General features: G+C 47.9%; 1 protein-coding gene across 1 annotated transcript in view; it reads right to left on the bottom strand.

Annotated features, from left to right (window-relative positions):
* The window catches only part of PDE11A (phosphodiesterase 11A), a 441965-nt gene that overhangs the window by 233078 nt on the left and 194826 nt on the right, over nucleotides 1-14061 (bottom strand). The window lies entirely within an intron of this gene.

The raw sequence follows: 14061 nt of genomic DNA, 5'->3' as shown, positions 1-14061 counted from the left end.
GTTGCTAGAATATTTAATATCAACAACATTCTGGGGCTATGTACTGTATTAAGTAGGCGATCAATACCTTAATAGTTTGGTACATTTTGTGAGAAGCTTCTTGAGTTGCCCAGGTTAATCCCATCTCAGGTTTGGACATGTACAGTAATATGGGAAGAAAAATAACAGCAAGATTCTAAAACTGATAAATACTGTAACATTATTTTGTTTACTTAATTTGACTCCTGCTGGTAACACCATCTAATAATTACCTACATAGTTTGCTCACAGAAACTTAATGTTCTAAGCAAAGTACCTTGGTACACAGGTGATGAGAGACAATAACTTAATGACTGACTTACATGATATTTAAAGCTAAATACTGTGTCTGGAAGATTACTCCATATACCAGGCCTGCACAACTCGTAAAGTGCGAAGGGCCGAACTGCTCCAAGGAAAAATAAATTGGGCCGCACGGGTAAAATCATCATCATCATCATCATCATCATCTCTCCTCCAGCACCCATCATCATCCTCATATCTCCCCCAGAACCCAACACTATCAACCATTGCGATACTCCCCATCTATCTCTCATACCCCCATCTCTCCCCCTCACCCACACACAATACACCCCTCCACATCAAACACACAATACCCCCCTCCACATCAAACACACAATACCCCCCTACACCCCACACACATCCCACCACCCCCTGCAGCTCACATCCCTCCCCCCTGCAGCTCACATCCCTCTGCCTCCTTGCACCTCACATCCCTCTCCCCCTTGCACCTCACATCCCTCTCCCCCCTTGAACCTCACATCCCTCTCCCCCCCTGAACCTCACATCCCTTTCCCCCCTTGCACCTCACATCCCTCTCCCCCCCTTGCACCTCACATCCCTCTCCCCCCCTTGCACCTCACATCCCTCTCCCCCCCCTTGCACCTCACATCCCTCTCCCCCCCTTGCACCTCACATCACTCTCCCCCCCTTGCACCTCACATCACTCTCCCCCTTGGGTGGGTGACAGTGACTGGGTGACAGTGACTGGGTGGGTGACAGTGACTGGGTGGGTGGGTGACAGTGACTGGGTGGGTGACAGTGACTGGGTGGATAGGTGGGTGACAGTGACTGGGTGGGTGACAGTGACTGGGTGGGTGACAGTGACTGGGTGGGTGACAGTGACTATGACAGTGACTGGGTGGGTGGGTGACAGTGACTGGGTGGGTGACAGTGACTGGGTGGGTGACAGTGACGGGGTGGGACACAGTGACTGGGTGGGACACAGTGACTGGGTGGGACACAGTGACTGGGTGGGACACAGTGACTGGGTGGGTGACTGGGTGGGTGACAGTGACACTGACAGTGACTGGGTGGGTGGGTGACAGTGACTGGGTGGGTGGGTGACAGTGACTGGGTGACAGGGTGACAGTGACTGGGTGGATAGGTGGGTGACAGTGACTGGGTGGGTGACAGTGACTGGGTGGGTGACAGTGACGGGGTGGGACACAGTGACTGGGTGGGAAGAGTGACAGGGTGGGACACAGTGACAGGGTGGGACAGTGACTGGGTGGGTGGGTGACTGGGTGGGTGGGTGACTGGGTGGGTGGGTGACTGGGTGGGTGGGTGACAGTGACACTGACAGTGGGTGACAGTGACTGGGTGACAGGGTGACAGTGACTGGGTGGGTGACAGTGACTGGGTGGGTGGGTGACAGTGACTGGGTGGGTGACAGTGACTGGGTGGGTGGGTGACAGTGACTTGACAGTGACTGGGTGACAGTGACTTGACAGTGACTGGGTGACAGTGACTGGGTGGGTGGGTGACAGTGGGTGGGTAGGTGACAGTGACTGGGTGGGTGACAGTGACTTGACAGTGACTGGGTGGGTGACAGTGACTGGGTGGGTGACAGTGACTATGACAGTGACTGGGTGGGTGACAGTGACTGGGTGGGTGACAGTGACTGGGTGGGTGACAGTGACGGGGTGGGACACAGTGACTGGGTGGGAACAGTGACTGGGTGGGAAGAGTGACAGGGTGGGACACAGTGACAGGGTGGGACAGTGACTGGGTGGGTGACTGGGTGGGTGGGTGGGTGACAGTGACTGGGTGACAGGGTGACAGTGACTGGGTGGGTGACAGTGACTGGGTGGGTGACAGTGACTGGGTGACAGGGTGACAGTGACTGGGTGGGTGACAGTGACTGGGTGGGTGGGTGACAGTGACTGGGTGGGTGGGTGACAGTGACTTGACAGTGACTGGGTGACAGTGACTGGGTGGGTGACAGTGACTTGACAGTGACTGGGTGACAGTGACTGGGTGGGTGGGTGACAGTGGGTGGGTGGGTGACAGTGACTAACAGTGACTTACCTTGACCCGGGTGGGTGCAGGTTGCCGCCGGACGCTTGCTCCTCCTGCCCCCGATATCCCTGCGGCAGCTGCCCGGGACGGGAGGTGGGCTTGGGGGCACGGGTTGGGGGAAGGGGGGGGAGGAGGGCACGGGAGGTGAGCTCGTGGGGGACGCGAGAAGCTGGCCGCGGAGGGAAGCGGTGAGAAGCAGGCCGCTGGAGGAGCTGAATTATTTAATTATTACTTCCCCCTCCAGCCCACGTTGGGAGCAGGGGGGGGGAGCGGGCCCGCAGAGGAGCTGCATGTTGCTTCCCCTTCCGCCCCGCGTTGGGAGCAGGGAAGGGGGAGGGGAGCGGGCACGCAGAGGAGCTGCATGTTGCTTCCCCTTCCGCCCCGCGTTGGGAGCAGGGAAGGGGGAGGGGAGCGGGCCCGCAGAGGAGCTGTGTGTTGCTTCCCCCTCCGGCCCACGTTGGGAGCAGGGGGGGGGAGCGGGCCCGCAGAGGAGCTGCATGTTGCTTCCCCTTCCGCCCCGCGTTGGGAGCAGGGAAGGGGGGGGGGACGGAGCGGGCCTAGCGCATGCGCGCCGGGACCGCAGGGAATTGGCGCCATTTTTTTTTCAAAGTTTTTTTTTTTTTCAAAAAAAAAATTTTTTCAAAGTTTTTTTTTTTTTTTTAAATCTCATCGAGGGCCACACAGAGAGGCCAGGCGGGCCGCATGCGGCCCGCGGGCCGCGTGTTGTGCAGCCCTGCCATATACCATCAGAGATTTCTGTGATGTTCTGCACTTTCTGACTTTCGGAGTAGATCTTAAATTAGAAAATATGAAACACATTACTTATATAATATTTTGCCATCACAAATTCGAAAGTTCTTAAACTCCCATTAAAATGGTTATTTTTCCCCATAATGCACCCCCTGCAGAATATGTTACAGCAGAATGAATATTACTGTACATCAAAAAAAATCAGGAAACAGCATACTTATATAATACAAAGAAATGTTACAAATGGCGCTCCTTACGTTAAACAACTTTTGAATATAGGCAATATGTCTTCAGAATGAGAACAAAATATTGCATAAATAGTGTATAATGAAAAAGTGCATACTGTACAGTGTGAATGGATAATCACAAATATAAAATGTGACAAAAGCAATATACAGTGCACAGTGATATAAATTGCACAACAACTAATTTATAATAACTACTGTACATAGGCTACTGATTGCTGCTCAAATCCTTATAAGAATTGTTCCACCAATTCTTCCCATAATCTTTTGTCGTCCAAGTCAGGGGAGAGTAAAGTAGTAACCGTAAAATAGAAGAATGGATAAAATATAGTGCAATATGTCAAACAAATATTTGCTGCGGATCTCTCTTAGGATAGTGCTACCTCAGGTCTGGTGGGGTTTTTTACGCGAAAAGAAAATTGCGTTGGATATCTTAGTATTCCACAACCTCCTCCCCTGCCTCCTCCTGTAACCACATCCGAAAATGCTCACTGACTGTGCTGCAAAATTACAGCAAAGCACATCGATACATCGATACATTGACACAAAAAGGGGCCTGTGTGTAGCACTGTTTCCCTCTGAACACAGAAGCTAATACTGCTGTATGGCTTGCAGGAACCAAAGCCTCCGCACTAAGAGCCTGGGGTATATATATATTCGCAATCTCGTGGTGCAACGCCTCCACCTGAGAGGGATCCCGACAGAGCGTGATGATCTGTAAGGGCAGTCCACCCTGAATATAGTCCCGCTCTCTCTGCGGACTAGGCCTGATCCCAAGCTTCTTGGTGGGAAGTGCAGCGTTCACTGTGTCCCTTACTGTACTGCGTATAACACTAAGGGGGCAGGGTCCCTAACCTAGGGCCTGTCCCTGAAGCACCACAACCTATATATGGCTCAGGACCTAACTGGGGCCCAGGGGGCTGCTGGCCCAATGCAGTGGGTCACTGACCCCTGCACCCTCACCATCTTTCCCTAGTCTCTCCTGGTGCCGACTGACTAGTGTGGGCTCTGTGACAGCTTCCTATTTCCCTGCCCAGGAGGATCCTAACACCCTATTGGTTCCCTGGTGTCAGGTGGTGCATCCTAAGGCTCATGGGACTTGTAGTCCCTTTCAAGAGCCTTCCCTGGTTGGCTAGTGCTTCGCACACTTGTCTTTGCGCATGCGCAATTTGCCTGAGTGCCCCTGTTATCCTAATCTCTCTGCCCATGCTTGCGCAATCTAAAATGGCGGCCCCCGCTAACCGGGTGCGCCGCGATCTCCCACGACCGGCTTGCCACCTCATACTCCCCCTCCCTTCGTTGGGGCCAGCCGATGGGTCCGTCATTGACTTCGGCGGCACCCCCGACTGCCGACAAGGTAAGAGGGCGGTAAGGAAACCCAAGGGATCGGGGCTACATATGCTTTAACTGTTCATAAAAAAATGGGGTGCCGGTATTTCCTATGCATTTAAATGTCCCGTGTCACGTGACCGTGGGAATACAATGCATAGGAGATACCGGCATCCCATAAGGGGGCCTGTATCTCAAGAAGCAGGGGGTCCCCGGAGCTCAAATCAATGCAGTTCTGCTCCGGAGACCACCTGCTCATCTACACCAATATTACAATTTATATTAAAAAAAGCTTCATTACCGTAGCGGCTAGCCACTAAGGCAATGAAGGGGTTATACCTCAGAAGCCTGTTTCTTGGGGCGGGGGGGGGGTGGATGAAGGGGGTAGTAGTCACAGGCTGGGTGATTATGCCTGTTTGGAAGGTTGCGGGAGGAGTAATCAAAGAAATACATAAGCACCTAAACACCCCAACAATAAAATAACTAAATAGATAAATATTGTGATGTGTACTATTAGGCTATCACTAAAATCGCAAAATTATGTTATTCCAAAACAATACAATTAAATAAACAACTATCCAAGCAAACTATGAAACAAATAAAACCAATAGTCAACAAAATAAATAATGTATTTACACCACTAGTCAACAAAACAATTAATGAATTTAAACCAGTAGCCAACAAAACAAATAATTAATTTAAAACGCTAACCAATCTTAAAATATTCTAAAAACAAGCCAGCCAAATTCAAAACAATTTAATCCAAACAATCAACAGAAATATAAAAAATAACACCCAATAGAAAACAAGCATTTGCCAAAAAATGCATTGGCTGTCACTCTATTTATCTGTACCCTAAAAGGGCACAGATTAATACAGTTGTGTCAATGGGCAAGCAAATACATACAAATAAATGAATACAAATCAAAAAACCTGAGTAAAAAACAATTTCATACATTCAAGATTTTACTTACCGTTAGAAGTCTTCACCTTCCGAATCCTGGCGTATCTGCAAGCTCTCGTACCGCGACGTCATCACCCGAAATCCAACGCCATCCACCTTGAAGACCAACATCAGTTTAAAAAAAAAAAAATTTCTTTCTTATATCTTCTATCACCGTCTTCTATCTTCATCTGTAATTATTTCTAATCTTCTTCTTTCAATCCAAAGCCCCATGGTAAATCCACAACAGGATGTTGTCTTGTCGGCTTCTTGAGGTAAAATGAGACGTACAGGCTTTATATATATATATATATATATATATATCATCCTAAACAGAGCTCCTCATACTTCCTCCCAAACCTGGCCCTACTACCTCCTTCCACATTACTGTTGGAACTACGATCATTCACCCAGTAGCCCAAGCACGCTGCCTAGGGGTCACACTCGACTCCTCTCTCACATTCGCCTCTCGCATTCAAAACATATCTAAAACCTGTCGCTTTTTCCTCCACAATATAACAAAGATACGCCCTTTCTCTGTTGCTCGACTGCTAGAACTCTGACTCAGGCCCTCATTCTCTCCCGTCTTGATTATTGTAACCTCCTGCTGTCCGGCCTTCCCGCCTTTCCCCTACAATCTATCCTAAACGCTGCTGCCAGAATCACTCTACTTTTCTAGGTCTCAGCATCGCCACTCATGAAATCCCTCTCCTGGCTTCCGATCAAATCCCGCATCTCACACTCCATTCTTCTCCTCACTTTTAAAGCTTTACACTCTTCTGCCCCTCCTTACATCTCAGCCCTAATTTCTCGTTATGCACCATCCAGACTCTTGCGTTCTTCTCAAGGATGTCTTCTTCTACCCCCTTTGTATCTAAAGTCCTCTCCCACCTTAAACCTTTTTCACTGACTGCCCCACACCTCTGGAATGCTCTTCCCCTCAGTACCCGACTAGCACCCTCTCTATCCACCTTTAGGATCCACCTTAAGACACACTTGCTTAAAGAAGCATATGAATAGCACTGTGGATATTCTGAACACATGATACATAAAGCTTGGCCTCCTGCAGACGCACTTACCAGAACTCCCTCCTACTGTCTCTGTACGTTCTCCCTACCTACCAATTAGACTGTAAGCTCATCAGAGCAGGGACTCCTCTTCCTTAATGTTACTTTTATGTCTAAAGCACTTATTCCCATGATCTGTTATTTATATTATCTGTTATTTATTTGATTACCACATGTATTACTGCTGTGAAGCGCTATGTACATTAATGGCGCTATATAAATAAAGACATACAATACAATACATGGCCTGTGATGTCACATTTTAGGGTCAGATGGTACACTGTATCATGTGCCCGTCTCTTTTTTTTTGTGTTAAATGTTGTGATTCCAAGGGAGGTATGTCACAACCTTAAAACCACATGGTATTACAGCCAATGGGATTGAAGACAATCCCAATGGTTGCTGTACCATGTGATAGGTCACATTAGTTCAAAGGGATGTGACATCACTTTAAGGTGTGTATCAGTTTATGGTGGCTGAAAAATTTGTCGATTCATGCCTTTATCACCCACTTAACGAGTCTTACTGAATAGCAGTAGGCATTTTGGCCGATAAGTGCTCGATAAGTGGATTATAGAATAGGCCCCAAAGTGATACAGAGTCAAAATGTCACAATTTGCACCTGTTTTTGAGCAATACTCCAGTTTTTTTGGTTTTAAATAAAGAAAATCACAGTGCATACTCTACGTATTGTATTTAAAGAAAATATGAACAATATACAAACCGGGTGAAAATGAGTGGTGTACAGTACAGTACAACTCTTGTTCTGAAGTCACAATTGCAAGTCCTCTACCATAATAATCTCACCTGTTCCCAACCATATAACTTTTTCATTTATAAACACCAATGAAAACATACCCTTGTAAAATGATAAAGGGATTCATTTTACTTAAATGGTACATGGCAGAGATATCTGTAATAATTTATTCTTCAGAACACTAACCCATTTAAATTTAAAAAAAAGTAACCAAAAGTTATTTTACAGGACAGTATAAATACAGCAGCTGAGTAATCTAAACCACATCACTCAACCCATAATCAAAATGAATAGCTGTATGGAAATACAATTTTGAAATAATGTATATTTAATTTGTACATACTGTATAATAGATACTTTTATCAAACCTTTTACGCTATCAAAAGTAATTTTTATTTAGCAATGCAAAGGTACTGTACCTGCTTATATATTTGTAACCAGTGTTCCCCCACCGACGGGAGATCTCACTGTTACACGGTGTTGTGGTGGTCACCTGCAGGTATACAGAAGGCCCTGAGCTTCCACCGATGTTAGTTGGGGAATCAACAGACCAGGTTTTTGGTGATCCACAGCTCTCTTCTCCTATGGTACAGCACCTCCATTCCCACAAGGCCTATCGCAGATAGGTGCAGTTCTCTATAGAAAACCTCTCCCCCTCCCCCTGACAGACTGCAGCCTCAGGAAAGAGTATAAAAACAGCAACTTGATCTTTAGTCTTCAAATCAGTACGCAGCATACATCAACACGTCCTTAGCAGTGTCCCTGGACTCAACTAACAGGGCTTGAGGCCCCAAAAGTCTATCCCAATCCCCCACACTCCCTGGTGGAGCATGGGGTAGCTGCTTCCACTCCACTGCGGGAGGGAAGGTCTGGAACCAGGTCCCTGGTCCAGCACAGAATAACACCTCCTCCCCCAGAGGGGGAAGAAATAGAGAGAACACACTAAATTTGGCTGCAGCTCCTTTGTGTTACCAGTGGAGGGTCCCCAGGTCGACTCCACTATTATGGGCAGTACCTCGGCCTTGAAACACCACCCCACCACTCCCACCTGTCACTACTAGGGTGTTGTTTACTGCAGTAGGGAAGAGATTTAACCCTAACAGTGCCTGCGCTGGTACCAGGATTTATGTGTTAGGCACGGAATTAGTAACCCAGGGGTTACCTGGCTACATATTTTGTTATGGTTTGATTTCTGGGATGAGAGTAAACAAATATAATTTTCTTTACAAGTCAATGATTTTGCTGTTCTATGATTGAATAAGCATCATTATTTCTAAAACGTTGAGGGGAAAAAAATCAGAAGGCTGAATAGTTCATAGATAGAATACATTATTTTCTTATCTTTTCCTCAACGGCTTTTGTTCCCCTCAACCTGAGGAACATGAGGGAAATATATTGTGTTGCTGATCTTTTTACTTTCACTGCTGTGATCACCTGTCCTTGTGTATTCTCATCCCCTACTGCTAAAGACTTCAAAGCAGCAAATGGAAATGTGTGGGCTGCTTTGGAAGTAAGCCAAAAGTTTTCCAGGCAGTATTGTGTCTTGTGAACTACTGACACCCGCCCACGCACATTTCTGCAAAAAATAAAAAATAATCATGGTCTGAAACAATCTTCAATGCATTTAATGTATGTGGCATTCATAAGTTAACAGGAGCAGAGGAAATTCTCTGTCTGCATGCTGACGCCGAGGCATGTTATGCTTTGAATGTCTTGTCTTGCTGCCTATTTACACTCAACAATATCTACACCAGTCGTGTCCAACTCCAGTCCTCAAGGTGCCACCATCAGGTCAGGTTTTAAGGATATCCATGCTTCAGCACAGGTGGCTCAATCAATGGCTCAGTTGTTGACTGAACCACTGATTGAGCCACCTGTGCTGATGCAGGTACTGTATATCCTTAAAACCTGACCTGTTGGTGGCCCTTGAGGACTGGAGTTGGCCACCCCTGTCTACACTCCGGTGTATTTTAAATGTGCACTTTACTGAATGAAGATAATAAATAACTGACCCTAAACGATCTTGGTAAACATTTCTAAAATTCATCTAAAAAAACAACAAAACCTTGTTTCCTTGTAATATAGAGGGATTTTTCTCAGCACGCTGCTGCTATATCTCAGTAATGAATCTTATTCTTCTCTATGTCAGCTCAGTGCCTCTCAACCCCTGCAGACACCGCCATCATGATGCTCAATGTTCTTCCTGTGATGGCTTTGAAGTCCTCATATCTTTTTCATGGCAAGAATCCTCCTTCTATGCTCATTAGAAAAGGTCCTATACGAATGCACCAGAACATTTCTTCTTACCGTTGCACTGAGTGGACTTTTCTCTTTCCCTGAAAGGCTTTATTTAAATTATTTTTGCCTTCGATGAAGTAGTGTCATCAAAGCTTTCCATTTTTTTTTGGTTTTCATGTTCCCAATATAGAGTTTCTAAAGAAATTCCAGACACTACGTGAGGGGAAAACAAATATCCATCCCAATTAAATGAATGAATCTGGGATTCTCAGCTGAAAATTGGACTGAGCTCCAAAAAATTAATTCCCTTAAAGCTGCAGTATGACTGCATTATAAAAGCGGAGACACAAAACATTAATACACCGCGTGTGCTGCTTTTATCACTGAACATAAATCACTATAAAAATGTAGATATCTATTAAAAAGTTTATAATCAAATCATAGTCGCTTCAACCCCATTTCCTATTATCCTCAGCTTGTGCAGTCTGTGATGAATTTTAGATACTATATGTTTGTTGTAAAACAGAGATCATGAATGTAACCCTGGTCTCCAGCAGCTCCTTGAGCCCCCCCTCCCTTGGTGCAGCACGGTCGCGGGTGCCGCCGGAGCTAGCGACGGACCCGACGGCTGCTTCCAAAGGTGGGGGCCGGAGCAGGGAGTAGGTTGCTATCCCCGCGAGCAGGCTGGTTGCCGGGGACGCGATCGGGCCGTTGCTAAGGCCGCGATCGCGTTGCTGCGGTCCCGGCGGCTAGCGAAGAGGGCGCCGCCATTGCGGAGAGACTCGCGCATGCGCAGTGATCGCGCGAAGGCAGGGACAGAGCAGGAAACAGTGAGGCGGCCATTAGTAGTTCGCGCGTACGCAGGAGAAGCGCGCACGCGGCCCCAATGCTGTAGCAGCCTCCTGGGAACTACAACTCCCAGGAGGCATAGGGAGACAGGCACCAGGTGCCTCATAGCAGCCAATAGGGCTGGAGGATTCTCAGCCCGGGAGAATAGATACATTTCCCGGGCTTTGGTCACGTCAGTTGGAGCAGCGGAGCTGAAGGGGAAGGAAGGATGCAGGGAGTGAGTGCAGCTCCTGCATCCAGATGGGGCCTACCCTGGAGGGTGTGGGTACCTAACTCCCCACCAGGTTAGTGGGTAACTGATAAGGGACGGCCCTAGATAGGGAGGTCACCCTTAGTGTGTGTAAGGTGCAGGTTTGGCAGTGCCACAGCGGGTAGTGCTGTGCGCACTGGCAAATAGGCACAGAGTGCGAGCAGTGGGTATTTACTGCGGGTTCCAGGGTGTTGTGTGTTGACGTTGCATGTGCTGGGCGCAGTGTGTGCAGCGTGTGTGAATGTCTGCAGGCGGACGGTGAGAGCTGTGTGTCTGCTGCAGGCTGTTAGGAGTAGCGAGTAGCTAGTTATAGGGAGGATTAGGGACTTGGGGTAGTAGGGGAGGGGGGTAGGTTATTTACTCCGTAGGCCCTAGGAGTTTTCCCCAAGCCACCCCAGGTTGCGGTTCATCAGGGACAGGCCCTAGGTTAGGGTTCCTGTCACTTTAGGGATAGATAGGGACAGGGTTGCTGTTCCCGGAAAGCGGTTGGACCCACGTTGGGGTCCACAGAGACTGTGTTCTCGAGGGGACCGCCCTAGCGGTCCACAAGTGCAGGAGTTCGGTTGGAGGAGTCCTCGCCGATTGACCCTTTGAGAAGAGTGTTGCAGGCCCGAGCATCGGAGTGCTCGGAAGGTACCTCTGTATTATATGTGCACCAACAGGCCTATTAATTTAGTGACTGCGCAGTCACCCACGATCTCCGTAGGAGTACGGGACATTGGGTGGGGGTTACAGGACACTGGGTGGGAACACCAGACATTGGGCAGAAGGTGCTCCAGTATTGCATAAGGTTATGATGTTATGTAATGTGTTATATGTTCATAAGTAAAGTCCTTAGTTATCATATAATCACTGTGTGTGTGGTTTCTGATTGGGTTCCTATGTTAGGGTCATTCTACATTTCCATAGAATCCTACATAGGTGGAGGCACTGAAAGAAGATCCGTTCCAGAGGATTCACCCCAGGCTCTCATTAGCGGAGGCTCAGACCTCCTGTGAGCCTGCAGGTATACGCACCACACCGGTAACACTACATGTTCTACTCACCCACACTATATATGAGATTGGGTGGGGTGGAATACCCGTTACATTTGGAGGCGCTGCTGAGAGACCACCTGGGGTGCCCTGTTCCATTTTTTTCTAAATTGTCCCGTCCCTATTTTTGTCGCCATGTTTGTGAAGTCCAGAGACGAGGTCCTTGCCTGGGCTTTGCGGCAGTATATGGAGCCTGGCCAGGTAGTGGCGGTAGGAGGCATTCCCGCTCTTATACCCGCGGTTAAAGTCCGGGAGTATATGTGTAAAATTCCTGGGTGGCCGTGGGCATGTGTCTTAGAGGAGGAACAAGATCCCACGTCCACATGGAAAACCATTTTGTTTGTAGTAACCCACACTGAGGATATATGCCTGGCAGAGGCACCGTCCGCGCTGTTCATGCCCGGGGGCCCCTCAGAAGGGTACCCCCTAGTCTATGCCGACCCAGCAAAATGGCGTCTCCCGCCAAATCAGGAGAGCGCACGTGCTGCTGACTGCAAGCCTGCACAGAAAGATGTCGCAACATTCTGTCTGGGTTTGGCGCGAAAATCAGAGCCCCTCCCCTGTGATGAGAGTGACTCAGTGCAGAGCGAAAAACAATTCCTTGTAAAAAATGCCCTTCCTTTAGATTCCACCAGGGGGAGCCAGCACGGTTATCTTCAACCATACGTGGACGCTGTGATAGACACTCTGATCTCTGAGGATGAGATGATGCATGAGGATGAGATAGACTGTCAGGGGATACACCCTAATGTGTATGTGCCCTGGCGAGCGCCAGGAATAGATCTCCTTATGCTACTGTGCCCCTGCTTGCAAGAAGCCTATGACGAGGGAGCCGACATGTCCCAGGTTTCTGATTGGGTTCCTATGTTAGGGTCATTCTACATTTCCATAGAATCCTACATAGGTGGAGGCGCTGAAAGAAGATCCGTTCCAGAGGATTCACCCCAGGCTCTCATTAGTGGAGGCTCAGACCTCCTGTGAGCCTGCAGATATACGCACCACACCGGTAACACTACATGTTCTACTCACCCACACTATATATGAGATTGGGTGGGGTGGAATACCCGTTACATGAATATAGTGTAACTAATGTAACTTCAAAAACCTCTCCGTGTTAATTTTTGTGGGTTACACAGGGGGGCCCTGATCATTTTTGTGGGTTACACAGGAGGGACCTGCTCATACGGCCGGTTCCGTTCCATGGTGCCGCCGCAAAGCAAAAATTGCTGAAAAGCGGAACCGCCGATTTTCGGCATCTCCTACCCTTCTGCGCATGCATAGGCATGCAGTCCCCCATTCTGCGCATGCTCGAACTCGGAAGCTCCCCCTTTATGCACAACCTCGGCCGCTCCCCCTTCTGCATATGCGCAAACTCGGCCGTCCCCGTTCTGCGCATGCGCAGACATGGCGGCCCCCTTCTCAGTCCCGCCGTATTGGCGGATCGCCAAGAAGCAGAGCCGTGCTGTACTAGAAGCCCATATTTATGACTATCACAAGGAGAGTTCCAACTTCTCATAGTCTAAGCTGAAGGAGAGGGGTGTTGTATCATAACCCTTTGGAAAACCCAAATATTAAGAGGACTAGACCATACATTTAAAGGTCTGTGTATTCTAAAGGATTTTTACATGAAAATATTAAAAATATTTTATGGTGCTATTTCAGTTTCTAACTGATCACTAACACAGTGATCCTACTATAAATGTGATACATGTAACACAGATCAGGAAAAACTCTTGCGCGTTTCACGCTTACTTGCGCTTTATCAAAGCTTTATCAAAGCGCACGTTAGCATGAAACGCGTAAGAGTTTTTCCTGCTCTGTGTTTTTTAATCTGTTGCCACAATGATTGGGTATTAAACCTTTTTCAATTGAGCGATCCAGTTGCCTTCGCTTCTTTGCTGTGCACTGCCTCATCACTCCCTCGTGGTAGGACATCCGATATCTGCATTTCGACGGCTGAGTGCACGCTGACTCAGGAGACGCCATGATCGAGGAGGTTGTGAGTACCATACCCCTTTACTGATCGCACCGATTCAGGACTGTTTTGCTTACTCCAGGAGACTACAGACCAATTTCCCTTTGCCGCGAGTGGATTTGTCTTATCCCTTTATTGTGATTATACAGATTTCCTTTCACTAGTCCATATATAGGGTGTCTTCTCTACTCAATAGGAGTTTCATGCATTTGTCTACAACATCACTTCAATATTAAAACTTCCGGAGTTACTCTGTTATTTGTCTTACTTTGCAGCCAAATCTG

This window comes from Ascaphus truei, chromosome 7 (assembly GCF_040206685.1).
Source record: "Ascaphus truei isolate aAscTru1 chromosome 7, aAscTru1.hap1, whole genome shotgun sequence".
NCBI classification, from domain to species: domain Eukaryota; kingdom Metazoa; phylum Chordata; class Amphibia; order Anura; family Ascaphidae; genus Ascaphus; species Ascaphus truei.
Note: the sequence above shows the minus strand (reverse complement) of the source record. Positions and strands in the feature narration are given on the sequence as shown.